A 22,686-nucleotide genomic window follows, 5' to 3' on the forward strand; every position below is an offset into this window, starting at 1 on the left:
GTCTTCCAGTACTCTTTTAAAGGACCGGGGTTATTCACGCAGAACCACACCCTGCGTCCAGCAAGACAAGAGGAATGCTCGCCCGTGGAAGTTATGTGCACGCAATGAAACTCTTGTTCCCAAGTTAGAAATGGGACCCCATTATTAGCATTCCTGATATTCATAGCACTGCTTACACGTTCCACAGCACCCAGCCAGTAGCCTCGATTAAAAAATGTCCAACCATGACTTCTATATTATCATTAAATCAGTTATTTTCAGAATTGCTCACCTGCAGGGCCCTGCTGCAGAGCTTGCTTTGGGAGGTAGGGCTCCAGCCACAGTCTCACCTGAGGAATGAATGCCACTGCTGACGGTTGGTGCTCATGTCCTGGAGAAGCATCAGCTCCACAGCTGCACCCAAGTCCCTTCCTCCAGCACCCACTGAACGGTGCTTCTTGGAAGTCACCCCCTTACATACTGCCACAGTTGCCAGCTTTGGCTTATAATAAATAAAAGGCAAAGAGGAACAACGTAATTAATTCACTGCACGTTAAGGTCCAGGGATAGTCACAACATATCTGACACCTAAAAATTAAGTATTGTCTAGTAACCTACTTAGCGCTGGGTGGAAAGCAATCTCCCATGGCTCGAGAATCCCCGAGATGTTCAACATTTTCCTCCACAAACTCAAAAATTCAAAACATTTGCCAATAATATACGTGTAAGAATAGAGATGTCTCTGGATAGGGTCTGCAGAAGGTCAAATTGCTTTGAAACGTCATCTCTTTTTTTAGGTTAGTTATCACTATGGCAGTGATAAATATTTTGTAAAAAGTATAAATAAAGCAGCCTGGATGTTGCATACTCAGAATGGGTGTCACTGGAGGACTTTTTTCCTTTCCCCTAAGTGAAATTTCTAGGACAGATTTTGGCAAAAACGTTAGTGTGGAAAGCACCATGGGAAGCACATTGGCCATAATGCATCCGACAACCTATGATGGATCAGCCCTGTCACCATGGCTATCATGTCTGGCCCCTCTTCATGTCAAGTTCTTCCTTTCGGGGAATTTTGGGGGAGGCAGAAAACTGGTTGTGCTCTTATTTCTCAACATTCTTTGATCAACTATCAAAACAAACTGCTTTTTTCAAATTGAGTTTTTAGTTAGGGACCCTTTTTTTAATCTCTGGTTTAGTGTTTCTCCATTAACAAAGAGGGGACCTCGTGGCTTGGCAGATGGTAGCCTTAGACGGTTTTCTGAGGGTTGGGAAGGTTCGAAGAGGGAACCCCACACTCCTTCACTGGATCCTGAGGTCTCTGCGGCCCATTGACATCTACCGTCTAATGCCTGATGACAGGGCAATGAAGACTGCGTGTTTCAGCTGCGTTTCTAACGCTATCAAAGCCCTTTCCCTTGTAACTGAACTGTTCTAATTATGCACATTTCCCTTTGCTGTATTCCTCAAGGTCTTGTCTCACCAAATGATGTAACTCTTGATTACAGCTCTTGTATTCGGCTTGTACAACGAGGCTGAAATACTCCTGAACACCTTGATGACAAGTACATGGGTTTGCCTGGCGAAACAATAACCACGCTAAAGCTCTTTTAACATCCCAGTCTTTGCTGAAAGCACCTGCCTATACTGTCAATTCATCCTCTGCCTCTTGGGTGTCTGACTTAAGCATAAGTATGCAAGTCCTATAAATGAATACATGCCGCTGGGGGTAGCACTTACAGTAGAAGAGTATCGTCTCATGAGTGATAAGGGTGACAGAAGTGCAAAGCAGAGCTGAGTGGATCTGGCACTCACATTGCGAACAACACAGCATTCATACGGGAAGATTTTCCCACAGAATGACATGCAATAATTTATTCTAAGCCCTTCCAACTCGTGTGTGGTTGTTTTTTTGGTTTGGGTTTTCTTTTTCTTTTTTTCTCCTCCCCTGTGAAGTTGCTATCTTCTGCAGCTTTTCTCTAAATAATCATTTAGGAGAAGATGCCACTGCTAAAATGAAGTACCTCGTTTGAAGGAAAACTAACCAGTCCAACCAAGTAAATAATTACTAGTCAACACTGTTCCCACATGACTGCATTCTACAGAAGTCTACCACTGAGGAAAAGAGGGTGGGTTTTTAATACTAAAATGCTGATTGTCTAAGGTAAAAAGTTTTTAAAAGGCCCTATTTTTAATCACAAGTTATAAAACACACAAGCAAAATAAAAATATGCCTCCCAAAGTTTGAAGCAGGAAACGCTGTTTACTCAATGACAACCCTGCTCTGAGCATATCAGCCTCCTAAACGTCAGAGCATGAAAGGCTTCCAGATCCCCCAATGCTCTGCAGCACAGAGGAGCATGAAAAACTCTTATCCTGAGCCAGACTGGTTCCCCAACACGTCTACTGTCATGTCTCCAACACTAGCCACCACCAGATGTTCCAGCAGATGCAAGAGCGGGTGAAATAAAGGTGGCTGTGGGACACTCCTTGTCTTCTGAAGGAGATCAAACATTTTCCAGCCACATATGACCTAAGACCAGATAGATGTGGGCACTGTCCTGTCACCATTTAGAGCCATAAATCACAATGGGACATGCTCCCAGATACTGCGGCCCCGCCCAGCGCTCCTGCTGGAAAGGGCAGAATCCAGTGATCCCAGGGTCTGAAGCCATAGTGGAAAAGTCTGGTCACCTATAAACAACTCTCTCTCTTCCCCCACCTTTCCCTATCCCCCCATCTAGGTCCTCTCCCTCTTGCTTCAGCTGCATTGTTCAGCTTTTTGGTAAAAATAGCCATAAAGTGAAAAATACGTTACTGAGCTTATCCAATACATAAACTCAATAGACTAAAATTCATATACTTTACAAAGATTTCTACTAGCATTTAAAAACTTCCATTCCATGTAATTACAGAAATTCAAGTAAAAGCAACAAAAACCTGTACCTTTCCCCTGGAAACTCTGCTCAGCCTCAAGCTTATGCATACGCAGCCATGAGACCTGATCCTCTTGCCTCTCCGCTGCCTGTTCTCCAGCTGTTGGCGGTTAGCACAGAAGAGACAGGGAGACCAATACGGCTCTTCAAAACATTTCTGCTTCTCTCAGTAACTTTCTGCCTTCAGCAATCTGGTCAGAGAGCAACTCTTAAGCATGCACCTTCCTTCAGACTAAAACTCCCAACAACAGAAAACAGCATTAGAAGGCGGGCAGCATTCAGAATTACAATCAGTTCAGTTAAATCTTGGTTTTCCTAGCTAGCAACCTCAAAATATAAGCACAGCCTTCAAAATGCAAGCTTATAATGTCAACTAAAGGTCACAACTTTATTATTTCCAAACTAGCTAAATAAGAGTCTTAAAATGTCCAAATAGAAAAAAAAGAGCAATGATGTCCCACTTTGAACTATCTAACAAGGCTGAAATATGAAAATCCTTTGGAAGTAGGAAATCCATGTAGTGAATGACCAGCTCTCACCTCGCTGTACCGCAGTGGGAAAGGAGGGAACGACCTGTGTAACTTCTCAGAAAAATACAATGCTACCTACAGTAATCAGTGCATCTGGATTTGGAAGGCGAGATTATCAGAGAGGTAAGAGTCCACCACAGAGATGTGGTGTGGATTTAGCTCACTGCTTCTCCAGGCAACAAACCTCACTGTTCACGACTGTAGTGTTATGAAAATCACACATAAATATAACAAATCAGGACACAAAGATTAAAAAAAAAAAAAAAAAAACCAACAGATTTAACAAAGAGGAGGAAATACAACAGAAATGGTTTGAGAAACAGCCTGTGAGGAGCTGAACAGGTCTGCTCCATCAAATATCTACAGTGCTCCCAGGGCACCACTGCAGGAGCATGTGAATTATTGCTCTAAGCATATGCAGATCTTTGTGAGACTAGTCTTAATAGATTTCTGTAATACATACATGATTTAAAAACATACTTTCATTTAAAAGTTCAGTTTTGTAAGCACATCAAAGCTTTGAAAATGTAGATTTATGTCTTTTAATAGTGCATATTAATAATATTGATATAATTATCGCTATTCATATTTGAAGACCCTGGAATACAAATTTTTCAAAGATTACTTGAAATTCAGAATGGGGAGTATAGAGATCCATAATTTAGTAGGTAGAAGTGGGAGTCAAGTTTTCTGGAGCCTAATTTTCCCACTGTTTAAATATTGCAGAGAATCAATGCAAAGCTCTGAAATGAACTTTGGAAAAACTGTTCATTCTCATTACTACACTTATCCGATACACGAACTCAATAGGCTAAAATTCATATACTTTACAAAGATTTGGTGCAGTTTAATAGAACGCTTTGGGATCTTATGATGAAAGGGTGAGCACAAGTAAAAAATAATATAATAAAGATAACACCATTAATTAGAATTATTAAAATTCATACACTAAAACCTATAATCTAAGCAGCAGGGACCAAGTTATTCACGGGTGTTTAAAATACGGATGAACATTAAGGATATTAATTTGGACAATTGAACCTGGCACACCAAAACTGGCCTTTCTGTTTTGTTCAGTCTTTGGACAACTGATAAGTCCCATAAAATAAGAACAATGAGCTTCTGTGTCTATATACCTTGATTTGTTCTTTAAGATGGTCAGTTAGTACTCAACAGCAAGCGCTCAGTAAAATAAGCCATTTGTGGAGCAACCAGTGATGTGATGGGGAGAGGTTCGGGGTGGTTTTGGTTTTTTATTTTTGGCATGTAAAAGGTGGGCACCAGCAATCCTGCTCTCACAGGTGGTGGGCTGGGGCACTGAGCAAGCAGATGGATGCCAGTGAGGGCCACAGTCCATGCACATGCCAACCGCTTCATGGTTGATTCCTCAGTTTTCAGACTTTAACCCTTCTTGATAATGCCCTCAAGAGAGAAAAAGCAAGGAGCCTCCACATGCAAATTGTCTAAGCCCTACCTTGACAGCAGAGGTGAACAACTGCTGGGACTGTGCCCTTCTCTATCCCACCCTGCAGTTTCCTTCCAGCTAAACCTCACTCTAACAGGCACAGAGCAAACATACGTATGCAAAGCTCTGCTTAAAGGCAGCAGGATCATCCAGTAACACAAGTGTCCAAACGAAGCTACAACAATGGCCACATCAGCTATCTGCTGCCAGCCTGGGGACTGTGACTAACTTGCACATACATTTGCATAAGTTATATAAAAATGAATGTATAAAGTTATATTTATCTGTACTTGTATCTTCTTTGATATGAGTGGATGTTGCTTGTCCACCCACAGTAAAAACTTACAATATTGTAGGCTTATAAATACAGAAAGGAGGAGAGCAAATTACAACACATTTCTCCTAGGCTACACTTCAAATATTGTTCAGAGGAATGGATTTGTGGACAAAAGCTAGGGCTCATAACACATCAGCAAGTTGGCCATTGATACAGCACCATTTCCATTGCTGTTGGGTTCCCATGAATAAGGAAATTGGTCTGATGAGGTGTGATAAATAACTTCACTTCTTCACCCTCATTTCCCACTGCATCCAAGGTCCTTGGACCAATCCCATCAGTTACAGTTCTCTGCAAGCCCTGCATCTAGTCATATCCCACCCCAAACTGGGCATGAATGTGAGCAATCAGGGTCTGAGCCAGCTCCCGCTGGAAGGTGGTGGGAGTTTTCCCACTGACTTCAAAGAGAGCTGAAGCAGGTCCTCACTGCATAGCAAGGAAGACGATCATCGAGATTTATAAACATGATTTTCTGTTCATCTTTCTACTTCCTAACTTCATAATCTCGGTTTCCTGGACTAATGCCATGGGTTGCTGTTCTGTAGTTGATTTACAATAAACAGAAGAAAAACTCTGTAAACTTGTGTTTTACTGCCAGTGACACACATTTCAAATTCCTTCTGTATTCTCAGTGAAAAAAAAAAAAAGTTACTACAAAGATCTGGAGGAAATACAGTATTTGGCTTAATCCCTAATTGAAGAAGAGTAGATTGTTATGGAGACACAAATTATATTGTACATAATGAATTTCATCAGAATACAAATATAACAATATTGCTTTTTGCCTTTCAACTAGGGAACATCATATTTTAAACTTGGGAATCATTTAGCTTTCAGATTTCTCAAAGTAGTTGCAAGGAGACTTGGAATTTCAAAGTAATTGCAAGGGTATGTGAAGCTCAAATCCAGCTTAATGACAAAGGGGAAGAGAAAACTAAGAAATCTCAATTAGCGTAACCAGTGATAACTAGATTCCGTTTCTGGGTGAACAGCATCAGATTAGTACAAGGAAACAAAACACTCAATTAGGAAATATCAAGATTCAGTGGAACGAAGGAAAACATAACCAGGAGATCTCAAGTTCAAGTTGCCATAACCCTTCTGAAACATCACAGCTCAAAGAGGGTTAAATTGCCTGAGAACAAAACGACAACCTGAACTTTCCTCGTTGGGGCTAGTTTTATTTATCAAAAAACTTTTAGTTTTGCATCAAAATTTGCCCAGTGGGTAAATCTAATATATGTAATTTCAGGAAGAAAAGGAAAAAGTCCTACTGAAAATTCAACTCATCCCTACTTATATTGTGTATATATATAAATATATATATTTGAATGAACATAATTTAGTAAGTAATCTAGTAGGTAACTGTACCGGCACGTAGAGGTATATTTGTAGTAGTTTTTATTCTGTATCCATGCACCAATCTCTGTAAATACAGGATTAACAAGTTGTCTTGAAACTTTTATTGTGTATCCAGTTGAACGAGAACATCTTCTTTGGATAACACAATATAAATTACCTAATTAAGACACATGATCTGTGTAATAAACCCACATATATAAAACATGTGCAGCAAACAGTTTTTCAACCCAAATGTGTCATTGGATTTTTTTTATTTTCAATTTAGGAAAAAAAAAAAGTATACCACATGTAGACTAATAGTCTTCCAAATTTCCTTTGTCTTTTTTCTTTCAATTACAAGGGCATTTTCATTACACAAGTCTAAAACTGAGTTCCTCATGCTGGGAGATTTGAGATTTATTTTCAGATTTTAACCAAAAAAAAAGGATGATATGTTCATCTTTAAAAGTTGATACGCATCTATGATGTCATAAACTTAGGTATGGCAGCAATATAGATAATTCTGTATCACCATTACAGTTATCGCTGAATAAAAAATGAGCATGAAACAGAGAAGCATAGCACATATAATCCCAACAGCACGAAGTCCCAAAGGGTGAATGTGATCCTTGAGTACATAAAATGGAGGCTCACATATAGCAGCAGAAAGTTGTTGTGTCTTCTGTGAACAACATTGGGGAAGTCGTTGAAAAAAAAAAAACAAAACAAGAAAAAAAACCCCAACCTTCAGTTCTAGCATTCACAAAGAGAAATTATGGCGAAACCCCTGGAACTGACTTAGAGAAAAAAAAAGAATACTGACATTTTTCAGGACCCATCTTACAGATTTAAACTCCACTTGTTTCGTTTACAAAAGAGAAGGGTTTTGATATACGCTTATTCAAGCATAAAGAAGAAGAATCAAAAGCCAGAGGTTACAAGCTAAGGCTAAAGAAATTTAAATGAAAAATATTCTAAATACTGAAAAAAATAGCATCAGAACAACATATTAAAACTCATTCTTTCCTAAGGAGGAGCATTTCTTGAGCTGAGGCTTTAGGAACTATTTAAGCTGAAGCATAAATTAGAAATATCATGGTGGTTTTACTGAACAAAGCCCTATGGCCTATAGATCAAGAGGTCAGAGCAGTCCCTTCTGACCTTTAAATATAAGAGCAGCATTTTATTTAGGACTACTATTATTTGTATTCTGTTAGTCCTGAGAGTTCCTAGTCACAATTAGACTCTGCATCATGGAAGATCCTGAGCAGACAGAGATATTTCATAGCTTTCCCCAAGAGTTTACAGTCTTAGAGCTCAATTTTGCAACTTGCAGTGAATGCAGTTCCACATAAGTGGGATCATTTTCCCAAATTCGATGATAACGCAATACCGACATTTATTATAATGGTATTTCTTTCATTTTGCCATCACAGTGTTTGGGAGTTTGACTGCATTCCTTGCTAAGTAGCCTATTCTGTTTTGTTCATACGAGACTCCAAATTGCCATTTAAAATTCCCGAGTTTATTAACTTTAAACTCCTGGTGCCAGCTCTTTTATATGGCAAGCCAGAAGGCAGGAAGAGGCCTGTGACTGACATGACACGTACGTGTTCCTGGAGAATACACTGGAGACTTCTCTCTTTGATCTGAACCTCCCTAGTACAGAAAAGCTCATCACGTTGGCCAGGCAGACTCTATTTTCACATTTTAAGGCCTTAAAGATCCCAGAGTTACCCACGGAAAGATTTATTAAACCTCATTTGGCATACCCGAGCTAATGGGTTGTCCCAGTTTCAAAGTCATGGGTTGAAATAGCCGCATTTTCAAGGTGTCTCCTGTTTGTTTGAGGTCTAGCACTGATGTACATGCCTCTGGCTATCGGTGCCAAGAAATTACGTGTACCGTGTTCAAGCAGCGCAGTTCGTGTCCCCAGAATTGTTATATTTCTGATCGCCACAATAGTTACACTAAAAGCTTGTGCTCCAGACTGGTGGGATTCAGCTTCAATTTTTAGCACACTATTTTCACTGCATCCTACACCCAGCCACAGCTTATCTATCATTTGATTCTGACAGATACATATTTTATATTTTGACAAGCAACCCACTTGACTGCTTTCCTGTGACATCATCTTATCTCTGAATGTACCAACCTGTTAATAACTTCATTTTCTGGTTGAATTTTTCCAAATTAAATTAAGCAGGCGAAACATGTTAAGCTCACCAAGTCCTCTTAACACTTCTGCTGAAGGGCATCTTCTGATAGCTTGATTTTGAAAAGGGCAGCATACAACCTGTTCAGAGAGGGATTTGGTCCAAAATATCAGGTTTCTGGAAGGTGGAAGGTTTCTTCCTCAGCTAAGAAATACAAAAAGGACAAAACACAAAACCAAACAACAAAAATTAAATATTTATCATCTGTTAACTAATATTCTAGAGATTATATCATTTTTTAATGGTACTTGAAGGAAACCCTTATGAGATAAAAAGGAGCAATACAATCTAACATAAACTAATTTTCAATTTTTCTTCTGTAGATAGAAAGATGGAAGCTAAATATAGTCCAGTGTTAGTATGAAATAATTTTCTCTCTATCTTGCGACAATAAAGAGTCAGTAGAAGCTTTTCTTTCATGTTAATTAAAACAATTTGGGGGGGGGGGGGGGGGATCTTGTTCCTGGATATACTATATAATATTCTTAATTAAATATGGGCACTTTTGTACTTATCTTATTCCATAATTAGCTCTTCCATAGAAGCAATACTGCACTGGACGTGAAATCACAGGACAGTGACAAAATTTAATTGCATAACATGGACACAAAATCAGAAAATCAGGCTCTTTTCCCAGTTGTGTAGCTCAGAACATTTTTCCCCATTCTGTGCCTCAGTCTGCTGCCATTTAAATTGAAAATGTCGCACCAAGGAGAAGGAAAATCAATACGAAAAACATAGCACAACTTATTTTTTCCAGTTGTGTTACAAGCCAAAACACAGCACACTCAGTTCCTGGAGGTTTCCTGTGTGCTCAGGTTGTTTCAAGAAGAAAGTTGGCATGCACAGAGCCACGAGCATCAATCCTGACCTGCTCGGCTACTGGTGGTCAAGACGAGGTCCAAAGCAGCAGAGGCACGCTGTGCCCGAGGTGAATCAGCATGTCTGGCCATCACCCCATCCCAGGAACCTCCCCAGCGATAGACCTCTGCCCTCCAGACACATCCTGCCTTGGAGAAAACGGCCTTGGCACGTGCCCACCCAAAGCCACAAGGACCGTGAGAAGGAGAAAGTCCAACAGCTCGGTGCCAAAAGGCTCCGACTACTTCATTCTCTCTTTGCATCTAAGATCTCTCCTGCTCCAAGAGCATGGATGAGGAGCTCAGAGAAAGGTTGGTGTAATTCCCCTGGAGTTACACCTTTGAAGGCCTGTAAAGAGGCCTGAACTGCATGAAATGCCATCGCGTAAATTACCACTACGGTGGGACTTCATTATCATTTGTAGATTGCATCTCCTGATGTATCTGAAAATATCCACTCAGAGCCAAATCCTCACTCTGTTCCATTTGAGTATAACTTTCAGCTCTAACAGGGTGTCAGGCTCCCAACAGGGAGCTTTGAAAGCACAGTGTATCTCGTTGGGCTTTACAGCAGCAATCTTCAAAGATGCCTAGTGGGAGAAAGGCCACCCAGCACTGGAGAAAGCTGCAAGAATGTGCTAGGGGCTGCCAGAGCTCTCCGTGCTCGTGCCTTCCCCTACCCCACTTCTCTCCACTATGGACATCTGAGCCAACCTTATATTTATTGGAAAACACATTAAGACCAATAACTCAAGAGCCTGAGTTATGATAAGTGCTTTCATTTTCCTTACCAATGCTAAAAAAAAAAAATAATAATTTCTGACGATGCTAACAGTGGCCTGATCCCATCCATCGTGTTCCTGTAACAACCCTATTTCAAAACATTGCAAGGTTTGCCCAGGAAAGAAGCCCAGACCTGAGGTAGAAGTAGCTTGGGACCAGAGACCAGCTGCAGAAAAGACTGAGCCTTTTAAACAGATCGGTACTACTTGGGAGCTACATACAGCAGCTGAAACACATGCCATTGTATCGGGGAGTGAAAAAACCAATCTGTAACTTCAACTTGTTTAAAACAGATTTAATTAGAACTAATACAAATGCATCTTTCCTACATGGCTGATCTAATCAACACTGGCAGTTTTAATTACAAGCCTATTTAAGGTGAACATATTGCATTACTGTGAAAAAGATGCATTATTTTACGTTGTAGGTGTACCTCCTACTTCTCTATCTGTCACACAAGCAGCGTCTTTAATAGCTGTTAATGTTATGTCTCATTTTCCAAGTTCAATTTTTGAAGTTTCTAAGCACAATCCGCTGGAATCCAACCCAAATCTAATAATTGCAATCTATTTTATTTTTTCCTCACTATTTAGTTTTCACCACAAAGAGAATGACAGGTCTAATATGAGGCTCCTGAAATGTAGTTACATCTAAGCTTCAGCGCTCCAGAGCACATAAAATAAATATATGATCAATGAAATGAAACATGACAAAATGTTTCATATTGATGTTATTTTTCTTTTCAAAACGTCTTTTATGGTTAATGCCCTCAGTCACTTTTTCCATACATTTTCTTTTTTGTAATATATAGCTTTCCTAGTTCTGATTTCAAGTTCAGGGTGCCTGGGGAGAATTGGAAGATTTCTTCAAACCAAGACTGTTCCTTCAGCCTTTCACATGAGAAAATTGTTAGGCGCATTAAAGTATTCCTGACTATGTTGCATTCCTTTGTTCAGAGTGAGTTTTGGGAACACATCCTTTTCTCATTATATTTCCATAAAATATATTTGATCTATTCTATTCTTAGAATACCTCTGATGTGGTCTGTGAATGGAGCACAGTATAAAAATATTTCTTCTTTTTTTTTTTTATACGAGACAAAATGTTTCCATTTCTTAGACACATAAAAAGTCACTATATAGCACTCCACGAAAGTAAAACTTTACAGAAAGTCTTGGTATAACTCGGTACAGATCACAAAAGGAATCCATCATTGCAGAGTCCAGTTGTAGCTCAGAGCCTCATCAAACGCACACAGATAGTGACAGAAGGAGAAGGAGAAAAAGAAGAGGAGGAGAAGAAAGAGGAGAGGCATAAAGGAGGAATGAGACCTGGATAATACTGCTGGGAAGCAAGTTTATATTTAGCAGCACAGAAAGATGTTAACCATGTGCCTCCTAGAAAAAAAATAAATCTGCCGTAATAGTAGTTGACAATAAAATCACCTTTGGAAAAAGTCTTAATACTTTCAGAGCACAACCCAGGATACCTCCAAATGCAGACAGATGCTTGAAATGTTTACACAGACAGATCACTGCAGCAATTTAGGCATTTTTGCCCCCTTCACTTCCCTATCTTCTGACTGTTCTCTTCTTTAGGACCTTGAGAAAGACCAAGTAGCAGCCGCTCTGAGCGGCTTTTTTCTGCAGCTTAGGCTTGGCTTGGCTGTTTATTGCTACACCCATAAAATTATGGTTTTGATCAATCTCTTCAGAACCCTTTTTCTCTCTGAAGTTTTCCATTCGTCCAAGGAGCACTGCTCCAACCTGACATGTTGGAAACATGAGGACCAAGAATACAGGGTTGCCTCCGGTCCGGATCCACCCCGATCCGGCGGGGAGTGAAACACCCCGACGCACACGGCCAGGGCAGAAATCACCCCTTCCAGCAGCCGAGTGTGCCCCCGATTTTTACTCCAGTAATGTCATCTGATGTGAACCAGGAGCCTGCAGCAGCCCAGCTGCATTGGTTGCTGACCACAAATGACTTAATCCCCAGTATAAACAAGGCCTAACGTTCAAATTCATCTGCCGATTCCCTCACAGCTTCCTACTCACAGTTCACGGAAGATGACTTCTCCTTGTTCCCACAACTGGATAGTCGGGATCAAAGGCTCGAAGGGAAAGAATATAAAGCCTTTTTTTGGAAAAAAAAAAAAAAAAAAACAAAAAAAAACCACCCTCAGGTTGCAAGTGTCTTTGCTTCACCATGTTGTGGTGTTTAAAAAAAAAAATTAAATCACCATAGAAAATTTTTAAAACTTTAAAACAGTAACATGCTTGTGTAGGTACCGGCAGCAGCAGCTGCATGGGATGCAGTCTGTGCCTCTCGCTATCCTCATAAATACATATATTTATTGTTGATTGTTTAACAGACAAACCGGCTTTCGCTCCAGATGCTATTTCAACAGCCATGGGAAGCGCTTCAATCGGCTGAGCCAGAAAGCAGGTGAAGTGGCGGGGGGAGGGGAGTGGTTTATTGTTTAGTTTTAATTCCCATCAGAACTGAAAAATATTTGAGAAAAAAATCATGTAAACAGAAATGTAAAATCTGTGAAGATCAATGCCTTTTTTTAAATTAATATTTTACTCTAGAGGAGTGAAATATAACTTACAGTCTCAAAATCAGACTGATGGTGTCTGTCTGAGAACCTTCAACAGCACAAAACTGCCTGATCCCCCACAAACTGCAGACTGGAAATGTGGAAATTATTCACGTAGGTGTGTTGGCAGGGTTGTGTCATCTATCCCATAATGCACCTGGTTGCCATCACTTTTACTTTAAAGAGCACTAAAATTCAGCTAATAAAATTTAAAAAGAAAATCATATAAAAAGTGACATATAAGCAGGTTTAACATATGAATAAAAAAGCTTTAGCATGTTCTTTGACACATGAAGCGTACATTCTTTTTTATCAGGCTTTTCCCAATTAAAGTAATGAAAAACATGCACTACTTACAAATAAATAAATAAATAAATAAAACCACCACCCCCCAGCCTCACCCGCAGTAATAAATACTGCGTGTGTAACAGGATCATTCTGGCAAAGGAGATTTTTTTCTCCCCCTCTATGAAATTTTCTTGGGTAATATACAACAATGAATTTTCATCACACTGTCCACAGATTTGCACACATAAAGGGACTTACACGAAGGCAAGCTATTTTCCCCTAGGAACTCTCCATTTCCAGCAGTTATTTTAATGGCCATACATCACTCCTCTGCCTTCGATGCCCTTGGCTCTGCTACTGCCATCCCAAGCGCCCTTCAACCCAAAGACCTCAACTCTGCCCATCCCAGGAGGTCCCAGCTACGTGGTCAGATCCACGTCCCAGACAGGTGGGACACAGTATTTCTTGTCACTGTTTTAGGGAGTGGCTCTGCAAGCACTGGAGATGCTGATGGGAGCCAAGACCACCCCAGCACGCACCTTCTGGTTGAACCACTGCAGGAGAAGTGTTAATTAAGCTCATCTTAAGTTTGCAGGGCAGAGAAAGTCATTCACATGAACTTCCTTTGCCACTGCATGCTTGAATTTCACGCACTCTTAGCAATGAAGCAGCTCATGAGCTTCAGCCCTCCCTACAAGGAGCTGAAGAGCCGGTGGCTGATAGACAACATCTCCTTGCTGCAGCTAGACTTCTTATCCGTCTTCCCTCTCACCCTGGCTTTCCATCAGCCCTCCCCAGTGGTCACAGTCGCCAGGGTGCCCCTGCGCAATGGCTGGCCACACACAAGCAGCCGTGCGCATCAAGTGCAAGATGGTGCAAAGCCAGCTCCTCACGGACACTGCAGGTGAAGGCGAGTTTTTCTCCACCTCACGGAAAAACGCTCAACCAGTTGTCTAGAACAATAAAAAAAAAAACCCTAATCGTATGCTTGGCTTCCCATCTAGTATATGATAACTGAAATGGCTGGGATCGGAAAAGCTTTACCACCTCTGTTTCCCCCGTCACATGCTGTACTTCTACTTAAGTGCAAGGTAAAGGCCAGTGACAGAATGAGCGCTTTGTTTATCGACATTTCTTCATATCAGCTCAGCCATCTACAGGATCAATCCCTTAATTTGCAACATCTTTTAAGCATGTCAGAGATCAGAAATGAGCCATATCTTGCTTCTTAATAAGTTTCTATATAAATCACTGCCTTATTAAAAACAAAACATAGTATCCTCCACTAATGATCAAATTCTACAGTTTAGCAATGTTAATGACCCTTTACTCTGGAACACTGAAATATTTTTATTATAAAGGTTATGACTTGCATTGTATTTATTGTAAGCAGGGGTTTTATATTTTTTTAAAAAAATCAATATTTTAATATGTAACACCTAAATATATAACCTTCCTATGGCTACATTTCAAAGGCAATGTGTGTGTTCCACTTTCTTTAAAATAAAATATTAAAAAAACCCAACAACTCTTCAGAAAGTTGTAAATATTCTAGAAAGCTTGTTAATCATGAAATCTTATAAACTGAAATTTGTTCAGGGCAAGGGAATCTATATGATTTTCAGCAAACTGCCTTTGTTTCAGAAGCACTGGTTCACATGTCAGCACGCCAATGTGTCATGCCTGGTTACATTTGTCTTGTTGTGTTAAAATTACGTTCCTGACATACCCAGGCTCGATGCCCCATCTCCATTATGTGTCAGGCTGCCCGTTTTAAGAGCGTTAGCTTTTAATGTCTTTGTACTGCCTTGTTTTTTGCATTGCATGACTTTGCCAACTAGAGAGTAAGACCGATGCCCTCCTCTGTCTCTGGTCCCAGCAGAGACCGCCCGGCAAGGCACTTGCACCCACCAGGACTCCAAACACACTTAAATCATACGTGGCAATTGTCCAAGCACAAAGGAGAGGCTGTACAATAAACAGCTGTGTCAGCCGAATATGACAGTATGGCTCGATTCATATTGCTTTCCCAGAGCCCTCCCCGAAAGCCCCACTCCTCGCAGGAGAAATAACAAATGTTTACATTTGTCACCTGGGCAAAATATGCTTTCACGTTAAATGTTCACAGTCGGCTTCCTGGCGAAAGGCGACGTGGGTGTAGGACGGTAGCTGGCTCTGAGGCGTACGTTCAGGTGGCTCTTCATGCCACGGGTGGTTCAGCTACAGGGCAGCATTTGCAGTGGGCATGGAGGAGGCTGGCAATGTGCAGAACTTCATGGTTAAGTAGAAATCCTAGATAAATTCAGCAAGTGTGGGCTTTGATCCCACCGCAAGCAATCTAGGTAGGATTATTGTTCTACAATACAATTCTCGTCCAGCTGTTGGAAACTCAGACACGTGCCAGTCTCCAGTATCGACATTTGCTTCTGTTAAATTCAGTTAAATTCATCAAAATGTTTTGACTCTCTCTTCTTCTGAAATACTGCATTATAATTAGCCCAGTACACCAGACTGACTTTGGGATAGCTAGAAATCATCAGTAAACAGAAGTTTCCTTACAAGGACATTTTGAATTTCTTTTCCTTCTTATGTACTAGCACGTGTATGTACATTTAAACTCTCATCACAGGGCTCAAGGCTTAAGTGTGTATTTTGGTAAAATAATAACATTTTCTCTTTATTATGGGTGTAAAATAGATCAGAACTCTAGTATCAATTTTTTATGGGGCTACAACGGTAACAAGACAGGTGTCAAACATCTTGCGCATTAGGGTTCGATTTTGTTAATTCCCTTTTAAACCAGGGCACAAGGTAGAGGCCCATGGTGGCAATGGGGATAACTCCTATAGACACCCCACCATCACTGTCTCATACGCATGTCCTCCCCATACACCCGACAGCCATAAATTGGAAGTCTTCTTGAGTAAGACAGTCTAGAGAGCAGTCACGTGAAAAATTCTATGGCTGTTTTTGTATAATATTCATTGACATCATTGATCTCTCCAAGTAAAAAGCAAACATACTATCATTTAATATCATATCATATAAAGCTGCACAGCCATGGGCAGAAGCAGCAATGTATTCACTTTTTGAATTCCTGTACCAGGACTACTACTCCTGGGAAAGGGACTCTAGACTTCAGAAATTTACATTATAAACTATTTCTACAAGCACAAAGTAAAGTAAACTTGTTCTTTAAGTGAAGGCTTTTGTACAGCTGATTTTGCAAGTATCTTCCATGTTTGGGTCGTGAGGTATCCTACTTCAATACTGATAGAAACCCATTTTATAAAAGCAAGAAGTAACAAATCAATAAATAAACTACCAAGCATAATTACGCCACAGGTCAATGTTTCTCCAACAACAGTAGCTGATGTACACTGAGTTACCACATACACTCATAAAAAGTAACAGATATAACCTGTTGGTGCAAAATTTTAAAAGCAAGTGCTGGCTTTGGAAGTTAGTATAAGTGCTGGTGAGCATATAACAGGTGATCGTAAAGGTACTTGAGCAGCTGAATACAAATAAGTCTGAAAATTTCACCCAGTGACAAGAGTCATACTGGGCTAAAATTCACTTAGTATTTCATAATTCAAACTATAACAACTTCTTATCACAAAGCTCCACACGTCTGCAAAGTAACCCTCCCTCTATCCCCATTTTCAGCTGTCTTTCAAATAGCTGAGCAGTTTATGACCCAGACATGGTAAGACCCTAAGTAACACTGGGTTCTAGTTTGGGACTTTTTGAACTGCAGTAGAAGTTTTCTGTTGAAAATTTGAAAAGCAAATTTGTTAGTCTGAAGCTTAACATGTTTTTTTAATAAAATTGACTGGTTTACATCTTGCAACATTCCAAAAAATTAAAAATAATAAACATCTCAGACTTGCTTCCTCTTTAGCTGGACAGGTTTCCCACAGCTGAATCCTTTGATGATACTCTTTGGACTTTCTATTTTAAGAAGCCATCCCTTTCTGCTTCTCTCTGGAGGCGAACTCTTTTGCTCTCCTGCCAATCTTCCTCTTGACCTTTCTGTCCTGTGTACTTGGCCCTTCCCTCTCTTTTCCAAAGTCCTCTCTCTCTCCTTCCACACCGCTAGACCCTCTTCATTTCCAGTGCCAATAATTCCTCCTCAGTTGCCAGCAGACCTCCTCTTCTGCCCTGGTTGCCAAACTATTTAATCTTCTAGCCCTTCTTCTTCACTTTTCCCAGAAGATTTCTCCAACTTCCAGAGGAAGCGTATTGCCAAGACCACCCCATGTTTTTGCACCAGTGTAACAGCCAGTATTGATACAACTGGATATATTAACTGCAGGAACCACATGTAGCAGTAAAAAACTGTTATTATGACATTGAAGTTATACATAAACATTGACCTTAATTGCACATCAAGAGGAAATTACTTTTCAAATGCTATAGGTAATAATTTTAACTCAATCTCTAATTTCCAAACCAAAATATTACATTAAAGAACACATAAAGGTATACCTTTTTTTGTGTGAAGGGAGACCTGCTTAGTAAACACCACTTTACAACGAGCACTGTGAAAACAGCAATAGGTCAGCTGCGTTGCATGAGTTTCACGTGAACCGCCTATTTTTTGTTGCAGTAGCTGCAAGACAGTATCCAACACCCTCTTCAGCAAACTCACTGACATGGTTCTTAACAAAAACTCTAACTCTCACTAAAGAGTATTTATCAGACTCCTCCACATTATGTGTCAAACCAAGAACTGTCCATGCCTAGGGACTAAGGGAGGATGTTCTTTTCGGCCTCGGACACAGATCTTATCTATCTATGCATATTATTCTCTCCCAGCTACAACAGTATATCTCTAGCCACTCCAGCCAGATTAATATTTAAACATGATGACATTGCCATTCAAAAGCTTCAGGCTTGATTACTATAGTTCTCATAGTAGGAAACCACTAACTTTAAAAGAATTAGAACTCTTTCAGAGTACAGCAGACCAGAAACAGAGGCGGCCTTCCAAGCCCATCATCCTTACACGTAGCCCTCCTCCCATTAAACATCAAGATAGATACTTCATTTCATTTTGATTTTCCAAAACCCTCCAAGGAACAGACCAGCTCTGTGGGCTCCATCACCCAGCATGAACACACTTGCACTTGAGAATTGCCTTCAAATAGGAACATAACCAAGAATCAAACTCATGGAGACAGATTAAGTGGTTCAGGCAACAAAGAGAGACTCGCTCCTAAAAATATAGCAATGATTAGAATACCAGCATTTCTAAAAGCCGCCAATAAATCTTGCTTTATTGACCTACAGCAGCCTCACAAAAATAACACCGTAAAATAGACAAGTCCACAACCCCCTCTTCATAGACTGGGGAAAAGAATAAATGCCTCCTTTGCAAAATCTTGAAGCCAAAGATGAATGTTGCATAAATACCTATACTCATACACAAGTAAGTAAATAAATAGAGTTGTGAAGTTAGCCAAAACATCTTAAAATACTTTGCTTGTCTGGTATAAACTCTCCTCAATATAAGGACAGCGTATGCACAGCTCAGAACATTTCAGCCTACAAGCCGTTCTCAACCTCAGACCTGTAAAGCCTTAAAGGCTCATTGTGATTTTGAGGGCCTTCAAGCTCTCCCCATGCCATTTTTTACCTGGCAAAGGTAGCCATCCTAGTGTTCATGTTCTACTTTACCGCATAAAATGTGAACAGCTTTCAATTTAGGGAACAAAACACCCTCCAGCTGAAGAAAATTCTCACATTACAGTATGTTAAGAGAAGAATCTACTTCAATTGTGGTCAGTTGTCATGGAGAAAGAAGAGGGGGGGAAGAAAAGTATATTCCTATGTGAAAACCTTTCTCATTCAAAAAAGAAAACGGGGGGGGGGAACCAAAGAAACAAAACCCCAACTCTCCTCCTTCCTGCACTTGGCATTTTATGCAAAGTAGGTGAATCTGGAATGAGAGATCATTTAAAAAATACTCATTATGCTATTTATGTACAGAAATGTGGTTGTGTAAAAGTATAACAGGAATGCATTCACAATTGGTTTAAGTAATTTTCTCTTGGCAAACCACCATAAAAAACAGGGGCGTCATGGCGCCACCAGAATCCTAAATTGTGGTGGAGAATCATCAGTACACATGGCATTAATCTCTGTCTCCTTGCAGGAGACACCCTTGCCTGGATTACTGGCCTGCCTCTTAAATCTAAGACATTGTAACTTGAGTTTAAAAAGACACCATAAATAAGATATACTCTCCTCTCCCCCCATCCCCAAGCAAAATGTTACCCACTTTATTAAAAAGACAAAATTTCAGACAGTTTACTCCCGTTAGTACTCGTCATTGTCAAAGCACACCGAAAGCGCAGTACTAATGGGTTAATAATAGATCATGTAATCTTCAGTATTCATATTGGACATGATTCAGACTACTGAAAGGCTTTTGAAATATATACATATAATTAGTTAACCCATTGGTATTACATTCTTGTTACTTTGGATTGATCACAAGACTGTAGGGATCTCATTATACCATACGAGTTTATTTTCCCTAGTGACTGAGAACGCTTAGCTGGCTTTTAATATCTTATTATTAATCGCTTACTAAGTTTTCAAATCTTCTTTTTCCTTCTTCCAAATTTAGGCAGAGTTTTGTTAATAGTTCAATTTAAAATATCACCATTCTCTTTGCAAATTTCTCTGTGACTTGTAAACATTTTTAAAATGTTCTACCAGATGAAATTCATGTCTTTTAAAGGAAACTGTGCCTCTGTTTTGGTGGAAAAAAAATAAAAGACTGATAGTTTGGGAACACCCACTCAAGATAAAATAAGGATCCTGGAAGATTTCCTGTGGGGGTTAATGGAGGCCAGGCCAATGGTAACTGACCTTGAAGTCCCCAGATGAAGCTTCGTGTTTGTCCGCAGATTATTTATGTAGGTTTTTTTTAAGGAATCTTCAGTATGCAAAGCTAAGTTTGTCAACCCTGATATGGTGAGGGTCCAAAAAATGTCACTGATAAGTGCCACCTTTATATGCACTTATAAAAAGGGAACTCAATATGGAAATATTTTTAGTTGATTTTCTTATATTCTACTTAGTGCAGCATTGCCAAAAACATGCTAACTTAATTCAGAGATAGTACAGCAGCAGAGCATTAACATATTAAATAATTAGCAGATATAGGTATTTTAAATGAAACTTACCCACAATGACACATGTTTAATTCAGACTGTGAGCCATGGTGTGCTTTCCCCAACAAGTTATATGACTGTAATACTGTCTTTAAAAGCTATTATTTTAGATACCTCGGAAAAAAGAGGGAAAAAAAAAAAGTGTTAAGGATCCATACGCAGAGTTTCTGCAAATGAATATGATGTATTCCAGAAACAACATGCATTCACACAGACACTCAATAAGAAAGGGACTGTTTACTCAGTTTATAGCTTGAAAACCACTAGGGACTGTGTTCCAGTATGGGAAATTTTAGTACAGTGCATTGTTAATACAAAATAAAAAGCAAGCCTGGGAAGTTAGGATTATATTTTTTTGAAAATGCTTGTTTGGACCATTAAAAAAAATACTGCCTTCTAATGTCAAAGTACGAACAAATACTTTTTCAGATGAATAAAATCTGTAATCAGTTAGATAAGAGCAATATGCCTTTTTTTGGCATTTAATCAAACAATGAAATCACATACACATTTCCTGACACAAAAGACAAATGATGTAATAATCTGAAGGAGTTTCTCTATCTCCTTGGAACTTTGCATACTTGACTTGTTTTCCATATTTTGTGACTTTAAATGGTGGGAAAATTATATTAAAATGCTTGTAGCAGTTCCTCTAAACTAGCATCCTTTTTGTTTTATTGTATTTAATATAAAAGCAGCAATTATTTGATTTCAAAGTTATGAAAATATGTACCTTATGAGAAAACAAGCAATTTAAGCTTTAATTGGTGTCATTTTTCACAGAACTGGCAAGATTCTTGCATCCCTGGCATGTTGTTTTCTATAAAACTGCAGAGCTGCTTTCAATGAATGTTTTACGAATGTATAAGTTGTTACATGAAGGTATGTGAGTGGATGCCTGGAAATATAAGATTTCTGGGGGGATTTATCCACAAAAGATGCATTTCATTTCATAGTGTATATACTGTAATTTTTCCTTAATATTCCTAATGTGCTTTGCTTCCCATTAAGCATTTCTTCCATTCTTGTATGGGAAGAAAGGGGAGGTATGCAAGAGGGATATTTTGCACAGGAGAAATAGAAATAAAGATGGGGGAAACAATGGAAAAAACTGCTTTGAGAAAATTACTTCAAGTACCTTTTTTTTGTGTAAAATTAGACACCCACACCAGTTGGTTTTATCCCATTCCCCCCTCCCCTTAATTTTTCTTTAGTAAGTGAAAGGCTCAATCCCTAGTTTAACTTTCCTCCATGAAGTACAGAATACCCATGACCTTACCTACTGGGGGGATGATTTTCTTTTTTAATTTATTGAAAACGGTACCCACAAGATGTGAACTACAGGCCTCCAACACTGGTTCCTGTAAAGATATACAAGAGATAATCCCAGTTAAAAAGCCTGGTCGGTGTGTACAGCTATCCAGCCCTACACCAGTCATGGAAAGGGGTATATAACTGCAAATATCAAGATACCCAAAGCACTGAAACGGCCCAGCCACAAGAAGAAAACTTGTGTAAAATGAGAAATTACTGCAAACCTGAGACGTAGCCATAACTTTTGTGAGTGTCGGGGCCTTAGGAAGGAGTGGGAGCCTCGTGGATGCTGTGTCCTGCTGTGCGACTCATCTTCAATGCCCTCTCAGAGGCTTGGAGGATCAAGCCAGGAAGCGGCCTCGCTGGTCGGCAGGGTGGTAAGCATCTCCAGCAAGAGAGCATTTCACTGGAGGGTTCATCCAGGACACGAGACGTCCCAGAGTAAGAGAAGGAGTGATGCTGTATCAAGAAGGGCGTGGAGGAAGAACGTCGCTGTGGGTCCATCAGCCCCACAGCAACAGGGAGCAGCCCTACCTCTCTATGGGACCCTCTTTCCCTTAGCACAGAGGCAGCAGCCACCACTCAACGAACACATGTAACACAAGGACTTTGGTGCTTTGCTTTAGCCAGCAGATCCTTAGACATGACATCATCCAAAAGGATTTCAATGAGTAAACATTTCACCCTGCACATGGGCCAAACTGGTGAATTAATTCATTCATATACCCAGGAAATTATTTCTTCCAGCATAACTATGTTCCATTAAAAGCCCACCATTGCCACTGGATTTGGAGTCTGCCCTGTACTATCAGCCACGCGTGAGGTGGTCAGGGTCTCACAAGTGAGAACGC

General features: G+C 39.9%; 1 long non-coding RNA gene across 1 annotated transcript; it reads right to left on the minus strand.

Moving 5' to 3' along the window:
* Positions 1-6,834: 6,834 nt before the first annotated feature.
* Positions 6,835-21,885, minus strand: LOC135313668 (uncharacterized). Its single transcript, XR_010373212.1, has 3 exons — positions 21,801-21,885; positions 20,534-20,635; positions 6,835-8,945 (listed from the first exon to the last, which is right to left on the minus strand). It is a non-coding gene; the product is annotated as an uncharacterized LOC135313668 (long non-coding RNA).
* Positions 21,886-22,686: the final 801 nt, after the last annotated feature.

This window comes from Phalacrocorax carbo, chromosome 5 (genome assembly GCF_963921805.1).
Source record: "Phalacrocorax carbo chromosome 5, bPhaCar2.1, whole genome shotgun sequence".
In the NCBI taxonomy this organism is placed as follows: domain Eukaryota; kingdom Metazoa; phylum Chordata; class Aves; order Suliformes; family Phalacrocoracidae; genus Phalacrocorax; species Phalacrocorax carbo.